The sequence below is a fragment of the Lemur catta genome, chromosome 21 (assembly GCF_020740605.2).
Source record: "Lemur catta isolate mLemCat1 chromosome 21, mLemCat1.pri, whole genome shotgun sequence".
In the NCBI taxonomy this organism is placed as follows: Eukaryota; Metazoa; Chordata; class Mammalia; order Primates; family Lemuridae; genus Lemur; species Lemur catta.
In genome coordinates this window covers 15290639-15315220 of record NC_059148.1, presented here as the reverse complement: position 1 = coordinate 15315220, position 24582 = coordinate 15290639, and the positions used below count along the sequence as shown (strand labels likewise).

At 47.2% G+C, this 24582-nt stretch overlaps 1 protein-coding gene across 3 annotated transcripts in view; it reads left to right on the top strand.

The window, feature by feature from the left end:
- Positions 1-12346: 12346 nt before the first annotated feature.
- AP1B1 (adaptor related protein complex 1 subunit beta 1) overlaps positions 12347-24582 on the top strand; it is a 48377-nt gene continuing 36141 nt past the window's right edge. For 2 of the 3 annotated variants that reach the window (XM_045534411.1, XM_045534409.1), the window contains exon 1: positions 12347-12499. The gene's annotated coding sequence lies outside the window, so the exon portion shown is untranslated. The remainder of the gene's footprint in view (positions 12500-24582) is intronic. The other variant, XM_045534412.1, reaches the window with a different exon arrangement.

Sequence of the window (24582 nt, the reverse complement as noted above, 5' to 3'; positions counted from 1 at the left end):
TGAGTCCAGCCAGCTCCATGTGATTCTGGGCTGGGCTCTTCCCAGCTGTACCATCTCCCCCCCCAGCTCAGCTCCTTTTCAGCTGTACGAGCCTTACATGTTCTCAGCTGTGGAAGGGGGATGGCAACCGTGCCTACCCTGCGGGGTTATTGTGCATACTAAGGGAGACAGTCCGATTAAATGATTCTTGCATGGAGTCTGGCACATGGTGAGTTCATGGCGAATGGCACCACCATCATCACCATTATTACCAGCACTAGCTGGAAGCCACCTGAGCGATCATCTGATCCAGTCCCCTTGTTGTATAGATGGGGAAACTGGGGTCAGTGGATCACAGCTGGACATCAGTGTAACAGATGACCTGAGCCCTGCCAACGCCAGCCTCCTCACCACCCCCCAGGGCGGCTCCCAGGTGGCATTAACCTGGCTCTGTGCCCCCAGCTGCCCAAGGCGGAGCACAGGGAGCTGCGGCACCGAGAGTTCCTACAGGTGCAGCTGGCTGCCCCGCGCAGGGAGTTTGCCCTGCTTAGGCTGGAGACCCCTCAAGCCAGCCCCCCCCCAAGTCCTGGGCACCCTGGCGCCCCTAGGGACATCACTGCCTTGCTGAACGTGGTCTCAGAGCCCCAGCGGGAAGCCCAGCTCACACACGCCTCTTTACCCAACTCTAAGTAGAAACTTAAACAGGGTCCCAGTCTGGATGCTGAAATCCAAACCCCACTCCCGGGGAGCACATAATCCCATGCCGGTGGGGTGTGGGGGGTCCCAGAGTCCCATCACCGGTTTGTTCCCAGGGTGCCCCAGTTCCAAGATGTCCCCTTACCAAAGTACCTCCTGTTGATACAGAGGACCTGACTTTTGTGTCAGAGTCTGGGTTTCCTTTTGTTTGGCCCGTGGGCGGGCAGGTAACTGCAGCCTTTTGTCATTGGCACTAGCTTAGGGAACGTCTGTCCTCCTCCAGCTACTGGTGGCTACAGGGCACTAAGGAAAGCTGGACTCCGAGCAGGTCCCCATTGGGAGGACCTGATGCTGATGGGTTTGGAGGCCCTGAGCGCTGAGGACCTGCCTCTTCTGAACCAAGGCTTCCCCCTTACTTAGGGTTCAAGCAGAGAAACAGAAACGCCAGGACGTGCAGAGGAAGGGATTTGTCCCAGGTGTTCAAATTCACGCGATTGTGGGAGCTGCCTAGGCAGTTTCAGGAAGGCTGTCACCCTTGAGTGTGATGCTGGAGCTCGAAGTCACAGGGCAGGCCACCCGGAGGGAAGAGAGATGGAGAGTGGGGACGGCAAGAACATACTGGAATCCATTAGGAAGGAGCAGGAGCCCACGTCGATGGGCTGATGCCTGTGTCAGTTCTTGTTGCTGCTGGACTTGGTGGTGTGCCTGGGTGTGTTGAAGCGGGGCCGTTCGTCATGGAGCTAAACACACACACACACACACACACACACACACACACACACACACACACACGTCCTAGGAGTCGGAGACACCAAAGGCTGATCCTGGGGAGGGTGGAGCCATTGCAGACCTGCCTCGGCCTCATACCCACAAAGTGAACCTCTCACTCAGCTTCCATGCGTGCGAGCTACACAGACAGCTGTTGTTTCACTTCTGTCCCCAAATCTTGCACACGAACCTCTCTCTGCGGCCCAGCCAGGGACGGGCATTCTGAGAAATGTTGTTCAGCCTAGCCAAAACGACTCATTACAAATCCACCCCAGCTCCGAAGCTTCTATCACAATCTTTCTGTTTATGTGGATTTCTCAGTTGCCTTCCGTCCTCCTGCCCTCCGTAACTCCCATGAGCAGTTAAGGAAAAGAGCGTGGGCCTGGAGGCCCACAGACCTGGGCTCAGACTCTCTGTCTGCCATGTACTAACCGAGCTTTAAGCCTCAGTTTCTCCATCTGTAACATGGGGATAGTAATGCACAGCTTGTAGAGGTAACGTAAGTATTAAAGAGACTTTAAAGCATATAACATACCCAGGGTGGTATGTTTCAGTAACCTAGTTAGTTTTTACCTGAAGAAAGCGTAATTGATAAATTGAATCTGTACTTAATAAAATTATAATTGCATTGTAATTTCTATGCATATAGGTAAATCCATCTAGGTAGATAAATATACGTACACACACATGCACAAACTCTTACCCAGCCTGCTGGGTGCAGGCTGCTTAGTTAGAGAGATGCGCTGGTTCATAAGAGTCTGCAAATGTTCTCATTGAATCTTAAAGCTCTGGAAGGATCCATAGAGATTGTCTGGGATACAAGTTCCTAACCTGGTCTTCAACAACCTGTAAATGCCCAAGTTCTGATTTTTCATGGAAAGAGAATGTCTTAGTCCATGTTGTGCTGTTATAGCAGAATACCTGAGACTGGTCACTTACAATGAACAGAAATTTATTTTCTCACAGTTCTGGAGGCTGGAAAATCCAACATCAAGGTGCTAGCATCTGGCGAGAGAGCAACAGAGCGAGCCAAAGGGGGCTGAACTTGCCCTTTTATACCAGCACCAATCCCACCCATGAGAATGAACCCTTGTGACCCAATCACCTCTTAAATGTCCCACCTCTTAATAGTGTAACAGTGGCAATCAAATTTCAACATGAGTTTTGTGGGGGACAAATATCCAAACCATAGCAGAGACCACAGTTTTCATTGTGTTCTTGAAGGGGCTTCTCTGTGATCCTTAGAAGGTTACAAAGTGATCTAATACAACCCCTTCATTTTGCAGATCTTTAATCTTGACATATATGTTGATCTTTCATTTTATGGCAGGCAGAATTCTAAAATGACCCTTGTCTAATCCCCTTCCCTTTGAGTGTGGGTGGAACCTTTGAATAGGATGACATATAATTCCTGTGGTTAGGTTAAGCTATATGGCACAGTTGATTTTAAAAGTGTAGCTTATCCAGGTGGGCCCAACCTAATTACACAGGCCCTCTAAAAGCAAATGCCACGTTGAACTTCTGGCCTACAGAACTGTGAACCAATAAATGAATGTTATTTTAATCTGCTAAGTTTATAATAATTTATTACACAGCAATAGAAAATAAATATAGATTTGCTATGAGGTTGTCACATGTTTATTATTTTAATTGCATACGTTATTTAATATAGCAATTCCACTTTATGGATGAAGTGGCCCGGAGAAGTACAGCATCCCTCTCAAGATCAAACAGCCATTTAATTCCGGGAGAGCCCCAGAAGCAGGTCTGGGAACTCCCAGACAGGGCCCCCGGCTGCTCCCAGTCTGCCATTAGGATTTTCATAAGGGTTGGAAGGTAACAAAGGGTACCTATGACACAAATGTACTGGAATGTGGATTTGTCCTTCCCCAGTGATTCTTGGTAGGGCAGAGCCCAAATCACTGCTTTCATCATCTGGACATGGAAGATGACAGTGGCAGGATGGGGACTTCCTAGGGACCAGGGAGATGCTATAAATGCAAATCAACAATTTTATTTGTAAAGCTTTTTGGTTTTGTCTCTAAGTTTTAATTTATTCTAATAAATAATTTAGTCAAATGGTTTAATGTTTTACAGATTCACCTCTGTCCACCAAGAAGGACCAGAAGCAATGACACCCCATAGCAATGAGCACACCACACTCTCAGATCTTGGTTTCTAAATATCATTCTCGGCCGGGCGCGGTGGCTCACGCCTGTAATTCTAGCTCTGGGAGGCCGAGGCGGGTGGATCGCTCGAGGTCAGGAGTTCGAGACCAGCCTGAGCAAGAGTGAGACCCCGTCTCTACTAAAAATAGAAAGAAATTATCTGGCCAACTAAAAAATATATATACAGGGGCCGGGCGCGGTGGCTCACGCCTGTAATCCTAGCTCTGGGAGGCCGAGGCGGGTGGATCACTCGAGGTCAGGAGTTCGAGACCAGCCTGAGCAAGAGTGAGACCCCGTCTCTACCAAAAATAGAAAGAAATTATCTGGCCAACTAAAAATATATATACAAAAAAATTAGCCGGGCATGGTGGCTCATGCCTGTAGTCCCAGCTACTCGGGAGGCTGAGGCAGTAGGATCGCTTAAGCCCGGGAGTCTGAGGTTGCTGTGAGCTAGGCTGATGCCACGGCACTCACTCTAGCCCGGGCAACAAAGTGAGACTCTGTCTCAAAAAAAAAAAAAAAAAAAAAAAAAAAAAAATATATATATATATATATATATATATACAAAAAAATTAGCCGGGCATGGTGGCTCATGCCTGTAGTCCCAGCTACACGGGAGGCTGAGGCAGTAGGATCGCTTAAGCCCAGGAGTCTGAGGTTGCTGTGAGCTAGGCTGATGCCACGGCACTCACTCTAGCCCGGGCAACAAAAGTGAGACTCTGTCTCAAAAAAAAAAAAATAAAATAAATAAATAAATAAATAAATATCATTCTCCGAGAAAAGTAATCAGGGCTATTTGGAAGAGTGGTTGGTTCCAGTGCTATAGCTTGAAGCATACAAGATGAACCTGGACCTTTAGTACTTTTAAAGTACTTAAAGGGTACTGAAAAGTACTGAAGTACTGCAGATAAACCTGGAGGTACTTAAAAGATATGATGAAGGCTTGTTGAAAGGAGCCAACCAGAAGGAATTCCTAATGGCCAAAGCTGGAACACATGAGAGTGAAAAAAATAATGATGGAGTTGGATTATAACTCAGGATAAAATATTTGTGAGTTCATATGGATGTAAATAAATAATTGAGTAAATGAGTTAATGGGCAAGAAGAGGCAGCTCTTACTTCCAGTAGAATTACAATTGGTAAATGCAGAAGGAATGAGGGAAATAGAAAATCATCATTAGGCAAAGACCACAGTAATAGTTGTTGCAGGCAAGAACCACTGAAGAATGCTAAAATTAGGGGACAGAATATGATAAGGAATAGGATTTTTCATAGTCTCACAGTGTCTCCCCACAAGACATTTATGAGTTACAAAGCAAAAATAACAACTTTACCCTGGAGAAACATGGCATATGCCACCTCAACAAAGTGACTATCGTTGACATCACCAGTAGTAAGAAATCAGGTATTGTGTATCCTTTAATATGATGCGTTGAGAGTGGCACGTCACTTTTGTGGTACTGCCAAAAATGCATGATGCTTAAAATTGAAGAAGCAAAGAAACTGAGACTGAGAAACTGTCACAGGCCAGAGGAAACTGCTATGGTTTGAATGTGTCCTCCCCTCAAAGATCATGCAGTTGGAAACTGAATCTCCAGTGCAACAGCATTGGGAGGTGGAACCTAACGAGAGGTGTTTAGGTCATGAGGGCTTCATCATCATGAATGGGTTCATGCCAATTATAAGAGTGCTTAAAGCTACAAGTTTGATCTCTTGCTTTTGGTCTCTTGTCTACGTTATGCCTTCTGCCATGTTACGATGCAGCAAGAAGGCCCTCGCCAGATGCAGCCCCCAAATCTTGGACTTCCCAGCCTCCAGAACCATGATCCAAATGCATTTCTGTTCATTATAAATGTCGCGCCTGTGGTGTTCTGTTATAGCAGCAGAAAATGGACTAAGACAGAGACTACAGAGACAGGATGAGGACGTGCAATGGGGTATCATGCATTGGATCTTAAAACAGAAAAAGGAATTGAGTGCAAAAACTGGGAAAATTGGAATAAAGTCTATGGTTTAGTTAATAGTAATAATATTTTATCAATGGTTTTGATTTCTGGTTAGGAAAGGTGTTAACATTAGGGGAATCTGGGTGAGGGATAGATGGAAACACTTTCTACTATTTTTTGTAACTTTTCTGTAAGTCTGAAATCATTGCAAAATAAAAAGCTTAATGTAATTTTACAGATTCAAAAGAAAATGTAGTGAAAACTCTCCTTCCTTCCCCTGTCCTTCAGCCACAGGAGATCAATGCTATCAGTTTCTTCTGTTTCCTTCCAGATTAGTCTATGTATATGCAGCAAAGAGTATTGATTGTTACCTAAGTTGTTTTTATCTGTTTGTCATGTCAGCCTCTGACTTTCGCATTCCTGAAATGCCTGGTGATCCTTGGCTGCTTCCTCACTTTAAGGGTGGGGCACTAATGGTTGAGTGACAGCTCTGGACATGAGGTGGGCTTGTCCTCTGTGGTCCTCACTGCTGGGGATCCCTGTTGCCTCCCTCTTTTGGCTGTGACACTCCCTCCTCCGCTATGCTGGTACTCTGTGGTCCGGGGCCCTCTGTTCCACCCACTTCTGAGAGTGAACCTCAGTCTTCTGCTGGAGCGAGGGGGTGGAGTTAGTTGCCTGGCAGTCAGGGTTGGGGAAGGATCTGGGGGTATCTAACTCCTTTTCAGACTTTAAATCGATCCTTGAAATTTTGGTCCATTCTTCACCCCCTACTTCTGGTGCCACCAGGTCCTGAATCTTTGGGATTCAATGTAAGGCGGGTTGCTTTTTGGCTTCCCTCCTCGTGGCTTAGGATTCGGCTCAGTCATCCACCTCTCATTCATCTGCTTTGCAACCTCTGGTATTGTCACTATTGTCTTTTTTCTTGTTCTCATTGTTCTTCTTTCTAGATGTAGACCTTAAAAAATATCCCTTTAACCACAAGATACTGCTTCACATCCATTAGGATGAGTATTTTAAAAAAAAAAACAAAACAGCCCATGTATGGTGTACTTAATGCCACAGAACTGTACACTTACAAATTTTAAAATGGTAAATCTTATGTATATTTTATCATTTAAAAAATTCCTTTACTGTTGTTTTAGTGAGATTTTAGAAGAGAGTGGAATTACATGAACATGTCAAATTCACCTCTTACCCAGAAGTCTCAGGCATTATTTAAAAAAGAGGATAAGCTGGGCGTGGTGGTTCATGCCTGTAATCCTAACACTCTGGGAGGCCGAGGAAGGAGGATCGCTTGAGGCCAGGAGTTCTAGGCCAGAATGAGAATCTGTCTCAAAAAATAATAATAAAATAAAAATAAATTAATTAATTAAAAAGAGGATTTTATTTGCTGATATGGGGTCAGTTTTCTGGTTGGATTATTGATTTCTAGGTTTTTATATTGCAATCAAAGAATTATATATAAATGACTTCTATATAGGAGTTTATTGACATTTTCTTTGTGCCCTAGTTTATAGCCTTTAATAATCACAATCACTACTGTTTATTTAGTGCTTACTAGGGATTGTTCTAAGAACATTACCTACCTAGAAAAGGTTTCTCTCTCTCTCTGTCTCTCTTTTTCTTTTTTAGACAGAGTCATCGTAGCTGACTGCAGCCTCAAACTCCTGGGCTCAAGTGATCCTCATGCTTCAGCCTCCCAAGTAGCTGGGACCACAAGCAGGTGCCACCACACCTGTGCTAACTTTTCTATTTTTAGTAGAGAAGGGGTCTCGCTCTTGCTTAGGCTGGTCTCGAACTCCTGAGCTCAAGCGATCCTCCGGCCTCAGCCTCCCAGACTGCTAGGATTACAGGCGTGAGCCACCGCACCCGGACTCTAGTTTCTCTTGATGTCTGCAAAAAGTAGGATACTAGTTACATTTTCCAAAGGAAGCCGAGGCTCAAAGATGCGAAGTAATATGGTGGTGGACACATAACCAGGAAGTGACTGAGCTGAACAAATGTTAATACAGATAGTAGCTCCCATTTAAAGAGGGCAATTTAATCTCTTTACAACCTAGCAAGGAGGCACCATCAGCTTGTCTTAGTCTGTTTCATGCTGCTATAACAGAATACCTGAGACTGGGTCATTTATAATAAACAGAAATTTATTTGGCTCACAGTTCTTGGGGTTGAAAGAAGTCCAGGGACCCAGCGCCAGCATTTGGGGAGCTTCTGGGGAGGGCCTTCTTGCGTAATCCCATAGCGGGAGGCAGGAGGGGGAGAGAGAGCAAGAGATCTAAGTGGAAGCCTTGAGCTCTTTTGTAATCGACATTAATCCATTCCTGAGGATGGGGCGCTCATGACCTAAACGCCTCCCATTAGGCCCCGCCTCCCCACGCTGCCGCTGCGGGGATTAAGTGTCCAACAAATGCTTTGTGGAGGACACGTTCAAACCATAGCAAGCCCCACTTTCCAGATTGGAAATTGAGGTTCCACAGGTGGGGATTCGAGCCTCAGCGGCAGTTCAGAGCCTGTGCCTTTTGATTACATCAGCGGAGGGTAGTTTAGCTCTGGGGCACCTAAGACCGCAGATCTCTTCAAGAGGTAGCCTCCGCCTGTAGTTCCAGCTACTCAGGAGGCTGAGGAAGGAGGACCGCTTGAGCTCAGAGGTTCGAATCCAGCCCAGGCAACATAGTGAGAGCCCCACCCCAAATTAAAAAATAATAATAATTAAAAAAAAACAGGCAGCCTATGGTGGTAGAGCCAGGAGGGGCTGAGCAGATTTTGCTCCTGGTGAGACCAGGGATGGTGTGCTGAGCCTCTACCCTAGAGGCTGTGCCAGGCCTGGCCCGGAAAGGAAGGATATGGAGCAGGTGGGGGGTTGGCGTTGCTAGTGACGCTGTGGACAAAGTCGCCTCCTGCCTCCTTCCAGAAAGGATCTGAGGCAACGTTTAGAGATTTTTAGGATAAAAACAACAAAAACCAGCAAGCAAACAGAGACTGGAGTAGAAGAATAGTAATCTCATAGGAAGAAGAGTCTAGAAAGTTTGGGATCTAGCAAGGCGCACTGCGGGGCTGGTGCCACGAGTCCATTTGCAGGGAATTAATGGCACCGGTGCGCCCTCTGGTGGGCACAGAGGGGAAGAACACTTAATGTGTTCAGCGTATCCTTCTCATGCACCCATCGTGGGGTAGGGTAAGGACTGTGCTCTGCGATTCTGCAAGTCAGAAAGGGGAAGGGACTTGCTGAAGGTTACGCAGCACCAGCGGCAGGTCCTGGGTCTTTCCACGACACCGCAGGAGCTCCCAGCCTCCCTCTGATTGGATGAAACCTCACGAGGTAGGTAGGGATGTGGAGGGGGAAGCACCGGCCCTGCAGTCACCAGCGCTGGCCTTGACTCCCAGCTCAGCCCGCTGCTGCCATGTGAAGTTATAAAAGTCCTTTAACTTCTCAGCGCCTCAGTGTCCTTATCTATAAAATGGGGTTATCGTAGCACCCACCTCTTGAGAACGAGGTGATGGATGTCACGGGCAGACAATGGTGCTTGGCCCGTGGTGGGGGCAGAGTTCTCAGGGAGGAGAAACTGAGGCCCAAAGAGGGGAACAGCCCTGTCCAGCATCATCAGTCAGCTCAGTAGGGCAGGGCAGGAAATGAGTAGGGCTTGGACAAAAGTTTGAAAGTTTCTTTCTCCAATCAGATGATGTTATTGGTAGAGAGGGGGTTTTTGTTGGGGGAAGTCAGCTTTCTCTTTCTCTCCAGGTGGGCTTGGCCATCACTGGGTCTGCCTCACCCATCCTGGGCCAGGAGCTCCTCCTGGGCCTGGGGTCTCAGAGGAGGCCAGGGCAGGCCACACATGTCCCAGGGAAGTCCCCTTAGAGGCTCCCCCTTCCCCTTTTCCGTCTCCCAACTCTGCAAGCTGTAACTATCCAGCCTTTGGCATTGAGCTGTGCCTTCTCTAATTAGTATTATATTTTCAGCTCTCCTGCCAGGCTGAGCTGTGGGAGAGGAAGTCCAGGACCTTGGGAAAGTAGAAGAGAAATCAGTCTGCCCACTGGCCTTTTTCTTATCTCCATTTGGAGACAGTCATGGGAGAAGAGAGTTCAGTGAGTTAATACGTAGAAGAGCCCCACATAGTGCCTGGTTCACGGTGACTATTAGTAGTATCCTCATCCTTCAAGGCTCAGGCTGAATATCACCTCTTCCAGGAAGCTTTCCCTGACTTTGCCAGGCTAAATTTGGTGCCTGAGTCTCCTGTGTATCCCTGGTCCTTCCGATCACTCAGAGTTATAATTGTTCCTGTATTTGTCTTTGTCCCATACTCAACAGTGAGCCCCAAGGAGGGATTGTGCCACACCTTGTTTGCTGTTGTATCCCCAATATGGCTGGCGCAGGTAGGTTAGAGTGACAAATCCATTTTAGATGAATGGAGGGGATTGATGAGAGCTGGGGCTCTAGGACCAGGCCCTCAGCTGTGCCACTCATGTGCTGTTTGACTTAAGCTCTCAGAGTTGCAGTCCCACTACCCCAGATGAAATGGAGCTAAAACAGCCCCTCCCTGGTAGGGCTGATGTAAGGAGCAAATGAGAACTGTACAACACCTGACATATCAGAGGTGCTCCATGAACATTCACTGTTGTTCTGGAAGTTCCAGATTAAATACCTCCGACTTGTTCAGGCCTCCCGTGGTCCCTCCAACCCAAGGGAACTTCAGTCCTTGCTCTGGACTCCCACAGCCCCCAGCATGTGCCCTATCACAGCATCAGTCACACCTGTGCCTGCTGCTTTTTCACCCTCCCCAGAAAGACTGTAGGTTCAATGAGGGCACGGTCTTTGCCTCGCCCATCTGACTATCCAGCCCTCAGCCCAGGGCCTGGTTCAGAGTAGGGCTTGGGAAATGCTTTCTGAAGGACGCTGACGCCTGGCTCCCTTGCATGGAGGTCCTATGCAGCCTTCCTGCCTCTGCACTGTTCTTCCCGGATTGCCCTGTCCTTCCGTCTCAGCCTGCGCAACTCTTTTCTCTTTTAGCAAGACATGAACCAAATGCAATCTTCCCCAGGAAGTCCTTCCTGAGTAGCGGCCCGGTGCTGTGACCTTTGTCTCCTTGGAAATCCTAAAGCTGTAACCACTTCTGCCACTAACTTGCCACTTGCACATAGGCTCTCCAGCTTGGGACCTTTTAGGTGTGTTGGTTTGTTTTGTCGGATTAATTCTTCTCTGCCCATGTTATATTCCCAGTGAAATTTTGTTTTCTAGTAAGGCTGAAGGCATTTACTGACATTTGTCATCAGGGAAAGGCAGCTCCTCTCCTGACAGCTGTACACGCACAGCATGGCACACACGTATAAAATTATTCTAGGTGCACAGAGGGAACATCATGCAGGGACACAGCAAGAGGGCGGCCATCTGCAAGCCAAGGAGAGGCCCTCAGAGGAAACCAACCCTCCCAGCACCTTGTTCTTAGACTTCTAGCCTCCAGAACTGTGAGAAAATAAATTTCTGTTGTTGAAGACAAAACCCAAAAATTATTCTATTTGTTCCCTGCTTACTTCAAAAAAGGATTTAAAAACAGAATAAGGTTTGTAATTTAGATAACGCTATTTTACCAATGCCAATTTCCTGGTTTTGATATTATACTACAAGTATATAAAATGTCACCATGGAGGGAAGCTGGGTGAAGGGCACATGGGACTCTATTTCTGTACTACTTTTGCGGTTTCCTGGAAGTCTATAATTATTTCAAAATAAAAATGTTTAAAGGGCTTGAGGCTGATTAAATATATAAAATTTTATTAAATATTAAAACAATAATATCTAATTAGATAAGACATACAGGCTTGGCTGTGCAAGCTTATTTATTAGTAAATGTTTATCATATTAAAAAAGATTGATAACAACCTAAATGTACAGCCTGAGAGGATTGTTTTTGAGAATAGCAATACCGTGCATGCAGTGGATGGGAATACTATGTAAATACTAGAAAGCAACAAGAAGAAATGTATTTATTATTTTGGGAAAGTTTTACCAATATCTTGGTGAGTTAAAAATACCAAATGATATATCTAGTCTGGAAGGATATTCACCAAAGTATTAAAAGTGAATGTCTCATGGCAGTGGGATTGCAGAAGTTTTTTTATCTTTCTTGTTGCTTACTAGTATATTTCCATTTCTCTACAATGCAAATATCATTTGTTCAGTGGAATATTTAACGAGTAGAGATTATATGACGTTTTGAAGGGGATGATCAGAAAAAGGAGGAGAAAGTTAGTGAGGTGGTTATAGCAATTGATCTCCTGACAGATCCAGCAAAAGGGGAAATAGGACCTCACGAAGTTTCCCTTGGATGAGAGTTCCTTGGAGGGTCTGATGTTTTCCTCTAGGACGCGGAATTCCCAAAGGGCTGCCCTGAAGCAGTTTAGCTTCAAACTAGCAGACCAGCTTGGGTCTAGCATTTGACTAGGCTTAAAGCTCTGGCTTCCTCTCTTCCACTCATAAGGTGAGTGACCTTGAGCAAAAGTCTGCCCCTCTCAGAGGCTCAGTTTTCCCGTCTATAAGATAAAAGGAGCTGGACCTCAAAGTCTCCACGACCTTTTCCGGCTCTGTCACGCTAAACTACTTAGCAGTTGGCTGGCCGGCTTTTCTAAGCGCTCTGCGGGAGACAGCAGCGGAGCAGCGCCGCGGTCGCGGAGGGGTTAATACCGGTCGGCCCCGCCCCTTTCCTTGCCCCGCCCCGTGAGCACCACCCCCGCCCGGGTTGTACCCTTGACCCCGCCCCCAGGCCGTGCGTCCACCGGAAGTGCCCGCGCGCGGGCAGCTCACTTCCGCCCGGCAGGTGACAGCCGCGGGGCTCGGCGCGGCGGGCAGCACGGACGCACCGGGAGAGCGGGAGGAGGAGGAGGCCGCGGACATTTTGCTGCCGAACCGAACCGAGCCCCGGCGCCAGGAGCCGTTCGGACCTGCGGGTGAGGAGGCAGGGAGCCCCGCGAGGCAGGAGAAGAAGTGGGGCGGGGAGTCGGGGGTCTGAGGTGAGGTGTATTCGGGGTCAGAGGTCACGAAGGACGCGGCGCCGGAGGGGCGCGAGCTGCGTTCCCGGCCCGGACGAGGCGGAAGCGCTGCGCGTTCATTCATTCGCGCCCACTTGGCCGCCGGCCGGCTGCGCGGACGCCTCGGGTCCGCAGCCCCCGCTGGGGCTCCCGCCCCGAGAGACTCCTAGACTTGGGCCCCGCGGAGCCCGCCCCTGGCCGGAGGGAGAACTCTGCGGGCTCTGGTTTCCCCCTTCGCACTCACCCCTGTGGCCATCTGAGGCCTCCTTGTTGTTCGGGCCTTATCTCTTTGCCAAGGGTCAAAGAGAAAAAAAAAAAATCAAGAAGCGGCTCCGCGCCACCTGCTCCCGGGTAGGCTTGCGCTTGGTCTGCCTGTTGGAGCCTCAGGGACAAGTTGACTGAGTGGGGACACCTATAATAATGCCCAAATCTACCAAGGTTATTGAGCTGCTGGTTATTGAGCCCCTACTGTGTACCAGACACTGTGCTAAACACTTTACTTACCATGCCACATTTAAGCCTCTCAGCAACCCTTGTGAGGTAGCTACTTTTGTCATCCCCATTTTATCGACAAGGACACCGAGGCACAGAGAGGTTAAATCACACACGTAAGGTCAATCCGATAGTAGAGGCAGGGCCAGGGTTCCTACCCAGGCTTTCAGGGACCCATGCAGTGCAGGGACAAAGAAGAGGCAGGAGCAGGGTCGAGGTGTAGGGGCTGCTTCATATTTTTAGCTGCTGTTGTATTTATTTAGGTCTATATCAAGACGTAGCCGTATTGCTTCTTGATCTCCATAAGAGGCATTCGATTCACTTTCTTTAGGATGAAACAATGCTGCAGGCTGTTGCTGTAAGTGATTTACCTTTCAGGGCTAGAGTTTAAGATTTTCCTGACTGTCGGGAATTATGAGGCGCAAAACAGGATATCCATGAGGCTAATTGAAGAATGTGCAGAACCTGGCTTGAGAGTGGTTGAGCTGCATTTCTTTTGGTGTAAGGAGAGAGGAACCATATGACCCCTAGGGGATCTTTTGGCCCTTGGTTCTGGAAGAACGTACCCAAGGGAAGGGTCTTGGCCTTTCTTAGAAATGTGCAGGCCCCATGACCTCTTGCTGGGGAGAGCACATTTTGCCTGGGAGATGAGGAGATGGTTTGGTAGCTGGAGGGCTAGGCTCTGTGAGCCTGAGCCTTACTCCTTTGCAGATATTCACTTGCTCCAATTCTGCCTCAGTTTCCCTGACAGCACAAGAAAGATTAGCCACCTTCCTACCCACTCCTGGGTGCTATACGCCTTAATGAACTTGTGAAGGTTTCCACATGCTTCTGAAGAAAGCTGTGATATAAATATTACTGTAGTACCTTTTTTTTAAAAAAAACTCCATGATCTGTTCTCCTAGTTCCATTGAATTCACAGAAACTTAATAGTGTCACCTTATCCCTATTCTTCCAAGGGAGGATTTGAGATAAAGCGACTTGTCACAGATGGTAGGAACATGAGCAGAGCTCAGAGCATCTGGCTCCCTGTCCTGAGTCGAGCCCAGCAGTCTCCTCCAACCTCTCAGAGACTGTTAGGAGGAGCAGCTTCAGTAGTTCTCAGAGAATCGCATTCCTCAGAGGTTGTGTGGAGATATCTGTTGAGTGTGAGTGGAGCGGAGACTTCCCCCAGAGCTGCTTGAAGGGCTCAGGGGTATAGTGGAAAGAGTACTGCATGACTCCCTGTCAGTCAGCCCTGGGTTCGTCCCAGCTCAGCAGCTTCCCAGGAGTATGACCTGGATAATTTACTTAGGCTGGGCCTCCTTTACTTCAGCTCTAAAATAATGCTGGTGGTCAGTATTACCCTTACCACTCCCTGACCCCAATTTGTGCAAAGCCCGTTATTGGGGGTGCCTTGACTCTAAGCCTGCTGGGGGCCTGTGTCTGCCCAGTGCTGTCAACCTTGGCTTGTGGGGTGTTACTTCCTTCTGCAAACAGAGAGCTTTATGTACTCAGGACTTCTCCTACCCTTCTTGTTTCACTTCCTAAAAGTGGTTCAAAACAAGTTCAGTCCGTTGGTCCTACTGGCTCTGGGCTTGGACTTTCATGTTTTTCTAGTCATCCTCTGAAACTGTTGCATGTCCTAACTGCTTACTTCCTGAAACCCCTCCCCACCACGTCTGGCACCAAAGCGTGACATGCTGACAGTAAGCAAGCATGGCTTGGGTATGGGTTTTGCACTTTGGTGCGTTTCCGAAAGTTGAAAGGGCATCTGTTCCTTGAAGATGTGTCTTCTTCTGAACGAGTCTTTTTGCCTAAGATAGATCATTGATATCACAGCCTAGAAATGATTTTTCTTTTCTTTATCTCTTTACACAGAGAGGAACAAATACTACGCAGAGAAAATATCAACTGAACAGTTGGGGAATCCTTTTTAATAATCCTGCTTGAAAATCCAGCAGTGCTTTTCTGTTGCCCTCAGGCTAAAACTTACATTCCTTAGCCTGACATTCAAGGCCTTTTGGACTCTGACCCCTGCCTGGCTCTCTTTCCTCATCTCTCCTACTCGACACTTCCATCTTCTCCCAAGCTCCAGGCAACGTCAGCTGCTTGCCAGTTCTGCAAGCCCCAACTCTTTATACCTCTCGGTCTTTGCTTTGTGCTGTTCCCTCTGCTTGAACACTATTTCGTCCTCCCTCCCTTCTTTGCTGGACCACTACTTGGTGCTTCCTCTCTGGTCATAACCCCCCCCCCCATTGCAGGCCTGAGCTAGATGGCCCTCCTTGACATCCTGTAGCAGTGATCACAGTGGCTTGTGATTGTTTGCTTGGCTGTCTTCTATTAATAAGTAAATAGCTCTTAATCCTTGGCGAGGACTCATCTTAACTGTGTCTCCAGCACCCAGTGAGGTGTCTGGCACATAATTGGCGCTCAGTAAATGTTCCATGAATGAACGAATGAATATTGCATTGAATTGTTAGGATTCCTTGACTCCTAAGGAATTCAAAGCATTTTCTAGATGATCTCCTGTTAGGGCATCCTCATGTCACTTCATGGAGACAAGGAGAAATCTGATCAGAGGTGGGATTAACTACTTTGAGACTGCAGTTGCTACCACTAGCCAGCCACCACAGTGCTTCAGGACCTCCAGAGACCTGGGAGTTTGGTAGGGAGCGGGGAGGTGGTAAACTCTCTCCCTGTGTAGCAATAACAGTGGCTGACATTTATCAAGCACTTGGTAGGCTGGGCACTGCTAAGGGTTTCGTGTATATTGACTTGTTTTAGCCTCACAGATTCCTCAGGTATGTAACGTTGCAGTTCCCATTTACAGTCATGGTGTGGTTGTGCCTATTGTGCTATGTGGAGCCTGGGAGAGCCCCTGTCATACCTGCTGTGGCCACCTTCCCCTTCCCAGCCCTTTGTTCTCCTGGAGCTGAGGAAGGACTTGGCTGTGGTTCTGTAGTCCCAATCCTCGTGCTTTTTGGGTGTTTAGCCTTGGGCTTGACCTCTGACCTCCATCAGGAAGGTCTCCCTGAAGTTGGGAGGCCTCTCCTAGTTAAGGTAGCTTGTGGCTGGTTGACTCCAGAAGGGCCAGAGTTCATCAGCACCGGGATGCCTTAGTCACTGACCCTCCAGGTTACCATCTCTCTCCCCTGTGGACTCTGATTTGGAAGATGGTAAATTTGGAAGTCAGATCTCAGAAGTTTTAAAACCAGACATTCAGTATTCATTGTCAGCACTTCGATAGCCGAGTTTTGTGGAGGAGTAGACTTGGGTGGCCAATACTTTTTACCACACCCTCCTTGCTTTTGGGATCTTAAGCATATTGGGAATGGAATGACAATATTTCAGGAGAGCCAGCTGCTGAGTCTGCTTCCATGGTGGTCTGATCTCTAAGCGTCGGGTGCCTGTGTGCTGAGACGCAGAGACTTCATAAGTCCAGCGCGTTCCTTCATTCAGTGTTGATTGAAGCTTGCTAGTGCCTGGCGCTGGGCTGTGCTGTTAGGTAAACAAGCCGACATAGTTTCTGCCTTTGGGTTGTTTACTTCATTCCAATGGTGGAGCGACAAAGAAGAAAAAGAAAACAAATGCGATGAGTAGAAAAACCAAGCCATGAGGGAAACAAAACACTTAACAGCCAGAGCCTGTTAAAATGTAAGTCAGATCTCCGGACTCCTCTGCTCCAAACCCTCCAGTGGCTCCCAGCTCACTCAGGGTAAAAGCCAGAGTCCTCGTCTTTGACGAAAAGGCCCCTCCATTCTCCTCTGACCTCATGACCCACTGCCCCTTACTGCTCCTTCAGCCATATTTGCCTCCCTGCTGCTCCTTAGACATGCCAGGCACACTCACACCTTTGCACTGGCTGTTTCTTCTGCCTGGAAGGCTCTTTACCAGATGATGTCACCTGTCACCTTCTCAAGGAGACCTTCTGGGGTCACCTTAGTTAAATTTTAACCTCCTTTTCTCTCCTCTCCCCTCCCTGTCCTCCTTCCCTGCTCTTTTTTCCTCCATAGCATTTATCACTTATCTAAGATGCTGCATTCTACTTAGGTATCTTGCTTATGGTCTCTGTCCCTCATTAGGATGTAAGCTCTGTGAAGGGAAGTATTTTTGTTTGTCTCATTCGCTGCTGCATCCCCAGCACGTAGAACCATTTCTGGTACATGGAAGACGCTCAGTAAATGGATGAATAAGAACACTGGGGTATGGGGCCAGAGAAGTCCCTTAAGATAGTGCGTGCAGGGAAGGTGTCTTTGAAGTGATGTCACCTAAGCTGAGATTTGAAGGATAAGTTGGAGTAGCCAGGAGAGGATAATCTAGGCAGAAGGATCAGCAAGTGCAGTGGCAGCGAAGAGCGTGGCAGTCAGAGGAGCACAGAAGGCCTGGAGGCCAGGGCCTGGCTGTGCTCACATCATGGCCTGTGTCAGAGCCTCCCGCAGCTCTGTCACTCTCTGAGCTGATGCCTGTGGAAGCACAGGTGATGGTGACCTGGCCTCACTAAGCATTTCTCCCACTGGAGATGTTGCCACATGATCTCCTACCCTTGCCGTTTTTTCTCTCTTGTCACTTATTTACTTACCTTCCATGTATTGGCTGTAAATGGGCTGGGGGCCTGGCATTTTCTATTTCAGTATAGTCAAAACAGCTTGACAAGTGGAGCAGATGTATCTCTGATTCAGGCAAACCCAGCGGATGGAACATTGGGAAGCTGCTCGCTAGCAGAGGTTGGTTTACAAAACATGAAATTTCTCCAAGGAGAGAGCTGAGCACTAGTCATTTAAATTGGTTGAATACCTGCTGTTTGCCAGGTACCAGTCTAAGAGTTAGGGATAGAGCAGTGAACAAGATGGACAAAACCTTTCCCTCATGGAATTTACATTGTGGAAGGAGAAAAAATAGACAATATAAGTACATTTTATAGCCTGTAGGAAAGAAGTACTTTGAAGGGGGGAAAAGAGGAGGAAAAAGGATTAGGAAGTGGTAGGGTTGGGTGTGTGTATACAATTTTAAATAAAGCGGTCAGCACTGGGCATGGTGGCTCATGCCTATAATCCCAGGAACTTGGGAGGCAGAGGTGGGCTCACTTGAGCCCAGACGTTCGAGACTAGCCTGGGTGACATAGTGAGACCCCATCTCTAAAAAAATGAAAAACAGTTATCTGGGCATGGCAGCACACAGCTATAGTCCCTGCTACTTGGGAAGCTGAAGCAGGAGGATCACTTGAGCTCAGGAGTTTGAGGCTACAGTAAGCTATGATCATGCCACTGCACTCCAGCCTGGGTGACAAGGTGAGACCCTGTCTCAAAAAAAAAAAAAAAAAGAAGAACGGGTCAGAGAAGGTCTCAATGAGAAGGTGACATTTGAGCCAAGACATGAAGAGGTGAGGGACTGAGCCATGAGGGCACGTGGAGAAAGAGCTTTCCTAGCAAAGTGAACAGCACATGCGAAGGCCCTGGGGTAGAAACATGTGTGTTCAAGGGTCAGCAAAGAGGCCCATGTGGCTGGAGCTGAGGGAATGATGGGGAGAAGAGTGGGAGAAGAGTTCAAAGGATAATGGTGAGGAAGTGTACACCATACAGGGCCTTGTGGCCCATGAGGCCATGGTAGAGACTTTGGCTTTTACTCTGAGTGAGGCAGGCAACTGTTGGAGGATTTGGAGCAGAGGGGCAACACTGTCTGACTTAGACGCTAATAGGATCATCCTGGCTGTTGCTGAGTTTGGTGGTCGGGGGAGCAGCAAGTTGGTAGCAGTCTCAATGGGACGTGATGGTGGCCTGAGGCCAGAGGGTAGTGATAGAGCTGGGGAGAAGCTGCTCGTGGATTCTGGATTCATTTTGAAAGTAGACCCAATAGAATTTGCAGATAGCTTAGATGTGGGGGATGAGAGAGAGTATGTTGTTAACGGAGACTCTGAGGTTGTTAGCCTGACAACCTGTTAAAGATGGTGATGGCAGTAACTAGGTGATGGAGACTGCAGGATGGGACAGTAGGGAGGGGAAGGAAGCAGGAGGTCTGTTTTTGTCATGTTAGGTTTGAGCTGCTTACTAGTCAGGTAGACCTTCAAGTGGAAATGTCAGGTAGACGGTTTGCATATACGTACCTGAACTTCAGGGGAGAGGTTGGGCCTGGGGATGCAGTTGTGAGTTGTCAGCATGTGGATGATACTTACTTAAAACTTTCACCAAAAAGGGAAATAGCATAGATGGAGAAGAGAAGCGGTTTCCAGGCCTGAGCCCTGGAGCACTCAGTGTTGAAGGAGAGGGAGAGGAGGAGGAACGAATGAAGGAGACTGAGAAGGCATGAACAGTGGGGTAGGAGGGAAAGCAGAGAGTGTGGCCTCCTGGAATCCGAGGGAAGAAAGTGTTTCAGGGAGGAGGGAGTGATCATCAGTGCCAAATGCTTGTCAGTCTGAGACTTGCTTGTTACTTGACATGACCGCTGCATCTTCACCTGCAGGGTCTAACATACCCTGGTGTCCAAGACCATCTTTGAGTCTCATCCTTCCTTCCCTGACCTCATCTGTTTCTTTCCCTTCCAAGTTCTTGCCTTTAGCCAGGCAAGGGAGTCTCACAGACTTCTGAACACACATGATTGTTTGGGCCTTAGGTAAGTCACTCCTCTCTCAGTGTCTTTAATTCCTCATTTTTAAATGGATTACTGTGAGAATTAAATGAGACAAGGGCTGTAAATCACTTAGGAAGAGCCTGTTCCCCAGCCCATGTTGGGGGTGGTTTAGTTGTTCAGTTCTCTGTCTTGTTATTCTGGAATCTTGTGAGTCTTCTACGTATCACTCCTACTCCTGCCCTTCTAAATCTGACCCATCTTTTTTTTTTTTTTTTTTTTTTTTTTTTTTTGAGACAGTGTCTCACTCTGTTGCCCTGGCTAGATTGCCATGGCGTCAGCCTAGCTCATAGCAACCTCAAACTCCTGGGCTCAAGCCATCCTCCTGCCTCAGCCTCCCCAGTAGCTGGGACTACACCATGCCTGGCTAATTTTTTTTATATATTTTTAGTTGTCCGGCTAATTTTTTTCTATTTTTAGTAGAGATGGGGTCTCGATCTGGCTCAGGCTGATCTTGAACTCCTGAGCTCAAACGATCCTCCTGCCTCAGCCTCCCAGAGTGCTAGGATTACAGGTGTGAGCCACCGCGCCTGGCCAATATCTGACCCATCTTTTCATGTCCAGCCAAGCCCCTCTTCATTTAATAGAACTTCCTTTGATGCTCCACCTGTCCCAAAACCCTCATTTGTGCTTTGGTGGCAGTTATCTGGAGGGTGTGATCACTGTCATTCCCCTGCTCCTAAGCCTGGAACAGACGGTGCTCCACATTGTCATACATGCTGCGCACATGGCTATGAAACTTGACAGATCTTAAGAAATTGTTCCCGTTGGACAGGTGGGAAAACTGAGATCACAAGGAGCCTCATTCTGTAGTCTGTGGCCTCTTTCTCCTCTTCTTGATTAATTTAAGTATTGTTCAGAAGAAGCCATTAAGAATTTTTTTTCCAAATCCAGAGGAACTTTCCTTTTTCTTGGCAGCAGATCTTTCCACACATTACTGCCTGTAGGTTAGTTGAGAACTGGCACCTAATTCTAGAATGAGTTCTAGAGACTCAGTGCTGATATAAGAACATTTGCATGTGGCATTTGTCTGCCTTGAGTTTCTTTTCATTTTGAGGCCTTTAATTGTTAGGGGGCCTCAGGAGATTGATTTTGACTAATCCAGTTTTATCCAAATCCCAGGAGACCCGTAACTTTGCAGGCTCACCCAGACAGGCTTTCAGGAGGCACATGACCAAACCTGACATTCCCTGTTGTCCAAACTGGATGGACTGGCCCTAAAATAACCTGTACTTCAACATCCAAGGGACTCTGCAGAGATGTGTGGCAACACATTTCACATACTGTTTAGCCTAGAGCATGTGTGTTTCTGCAAGGGCTCTATTCAGAGAGGAGTTATTTTGCGGGACAGAGTGGAATGTGTGTGACCTCATGGCAGGGAGAGTGTTGGCACTACCATTTTCTAGCTGTGTGACTCTAGACAAATGCATTGACCTCTCTGGGCTTCAGTTTCCTCATCTGTAAACTTAAATATTATTAAAACCTTCTTCACAGGTTATTGTGAGGATTAAATTGAAAGCTCTTTACGTAGTGTCTGGCCCAAAGAGCATATCCGCTTGCTATTACTATTTCCATTGCCACTTTTGTTCTGAATTTCATGCTGAGCCTAGAGAAGAACACAGCTTATTTTCTCATAGTTGTTGAACTAACTTGAAAGAACCTGTCTGGCTGAGTGCGGTGACCACATTGTCTCAGAGAGAAAGTCTGAAATCTGGTTTCTCTACTGCTGACTCACCTTTAATCTTCAAGCTGGCCTTACCTGTTTCCCTGTCTGTAAAGTAAACTTTAGTACTTTCCTGTAAGGACCCTTTTCCTTTTTAAGAGGAAACTGTTCAGACAGGTGAGGAGTGGTGAGTAGAACATTCATCTCTATCCAACTCTGAGCTTCATGGGGGCAGGTGCACAGTCCAGGGCATGGCACAGAATAGGGGAATATTTGTGTAATGAATCAACCTCTGCCCTTGAGACAGAACTGAAATGGCAAAACACGTGGAATTAACAAAGTTTGGCCTTTCTGTCCCTGATGAAGGAACAGTGGCACCACCCCAGCCCCTTTTATATACTCTTTTCCTAACTTAGTCTTGACTGTCCTTCAACTAACATGTGCCTTGAGACGGGTTTCTGAACAGCTATTCATTCATCAGAGAAGGATTGAACAGTAGTAGTTGCAGCACTGAAGTTGGAAGCCACCAACATAGACCTCGGAGATCAGTTTTCTCTGCCCGAATATCCTTGAATCCAGAGATGGGACATGGCAGCTGCATCAGACCTTGTCAAATGTCTCTTTCCCCTTTTCCTTTCTAAAGCTGCTTCTCTGGCTCATCTCACAACACAGATGCTCTCCCTCATTAATTCACTGAATGCTGATGGCATGCAATGCATTGTGTTAGTGCCACCACCTTCACACTTCCCATCTAATTGGAGAGCATGGGCTGCTTGGACATGAACCACTGCCCTTAGACTAGAAAGTTCTTCCCTTGACCAGTGGTTGGCCATTTGGGGAATTAAAACACTTTCTTTTTTGGCTTGTTACTGTTTTCCTTCCTATTGAAGACCTAATAAGGTTTGCTGTCCCTGGCCACATTCTGAATTTGTTCTCTTTTTTCCCTTTGGAAACATTTTGTGTCATACTCTGAATGGTCATATTCTACTTCCTCTTGTTTGACACCTGGGAAGAACACTCATTAGTGGGGAAGTAGATCCCTCACCCAGCAGAGAATCATAGAATGTGAGATGTGAGTGGGACTTTGTCATTTCATAGACTAGTTTTCAGACTTTGTTCCATGGAAGCACGGGTTGCCTGAAGGGCCCCTGGCAAGGAGGGGGCTGGATAGGTACAGTCAGATGGCCCAGGCTCTAGGTCTCCTACCCTTACTTCCACCAGAGCAGTTCCACTTTTATTTGTTTTAAACAGTTTAAGAGCAGGGGACAGCTCTTGGTTGAATTGTCTTGTTTGACAGTTGGAGAAAGTAAGGCCCAGAGATGGGAGGATTCGCCCCGGGTCACACAGCTGTTGGTAGCAAAGCCAGATCTCTTGGCAGCCATCTTGCCATGTTGGTGAAAGTTAACTGCAAAACGTTATGTTCTGGGTCTGCCCAGTCGTCACTGTCTGGCAGCCATCGTGGAGCTCTCTCGTCTTCATCTGTCATGGGCCCTTGGATTTGTAGCTTCCCTGGAAACCTGTCTTTTCATTCATTTTGCCAGAAAAGATTTGGTGAGCTCCTAGAATATGCCGGGCATAGTGGCAGTCTCTGGGTTGACTGCATTAGACAGGACAGATCCCAAATTAGAGGCTTGAGAAGGTCTGCAGAGAAGTCCGAGATACGATTGAGTCTAATGTCGGGAGACCTCTGCACCTTTGGGTCCAGAGGAGGCTCTTCTGGGGCAGCAGTGTTTCAGCTGAGACTGAAGAAGGAGCACGGGTGGGAAGGGTGTTTTGGGTACATGTACTATTTTTTCTAAACTGTGTTATGTTTCAAAGAGATAATAAATGCACAGGTGACAAAATTGCCAAGTTATAAAACTGTATACCAATGATGAAAAATCAGTTTCTCACTCCATTCCTTGGTCACCTAGATTTAAATTCATTTTATTAGCTTAAAACACAGAAAGTTATTTTATATTTCTTTTTCTTTTCTTTCTTTCTTTTTTTTTTTTTTTTTTTTGAGAGAGGGTGTCACCATGTTGCCCAGGCTGGTCTCGAACTCCCGGGCTCAGGCGATCCTCCTGCCTCAGTCTCCCAAATAGCTGGGATTACAGGTGTGTGCCACCACGGCCTGGCTAATTTTTGTTGTAGAAATGAGGTCTTACTGTGTTGCCCAGGTTGGTCTCAAACTCCTGGCCTCAAGCAGTCCTCCTACCTTGGCCTCCCGAAGTATTGGGATTATAGGTGTGAGCTGCTGTACTTGGCCAAAATATTTTATAAGTTTTTCTTTTCTTCCCTTTTATCCTAGGACCTCATTTTGCCTCTCTTAGATTACATTACATCCTATCCCTGGCCAGCGTTTCAGTGAGTCTCACCAAGGGCTTCCTTATAATTCTAGAAAATATAAGAGAAAATGACGATATTTTAGGCTTTATTACTCAATGAAGTAAGTCTTCTTTAAGTCCAAAAATGAAGTTCACAGGAACTGATTCTGGGACGTGACATCGAAGTCATAATCTGAGTATGTGTGTGAGAAGGTAGACTTAAAGGGGGACAGCAGCACTGGCTCCTCAAGGGCAAAACCAGTTGTTCCAGGTATGCCCCTCTTTTAATTTTGACCATGCCATCCCCTTGGGGCGTTCCTTGGCCTATAAATGCTGAAATTGAGCAGGGTCCCAGCCCAGAATGCTTGTCTCCTTAGCAAAAGTGACTCATCATACTGGCCAGAGCAGTTTCTGGACCAAAAATTCCCTGTAATTACTGCTTTTTTTTTTTTTTTTTTGCCCTACCACTTCCAAAGATGGAATCCAAACCCTACACTTTTTCTTGCTTAAATTGGTTGACTGCTTTCAGATGTGACCCATGTACCTGATCAGTTTCATCAAAGAACAAGGTCTTAGTCCGCTTGGCCTCCGTGGGGTAGGGATGCAGTGTACTGCAGCAGTCGGCAGCGCCAGGAAAAGCATCTGCAAGTCTGAGCCCATGGCATCTGCAAGTCTGAGCCCCTTCAGGACCGAACTGTAGAGTTTTTTTCCATTCCTGCAGAGAAAATGAAAAATCTCTATTGCACTGACAGCCCAGAGGTAGCTGCTGCAAGACCTGGTACCAGCACACGAACACTCGTAATGGAGAAAGTGCCCAAGGAGATAGCCACGCTGGGTAGATCAATAGCTGTAGGTGATCTTTCACAGTGAAGTAGGGTGCTTTGTTTGTTTTAATCTGTGCTTTGGGGTGGCTTTCCAAAGCGTTTCACTTCTCCCCA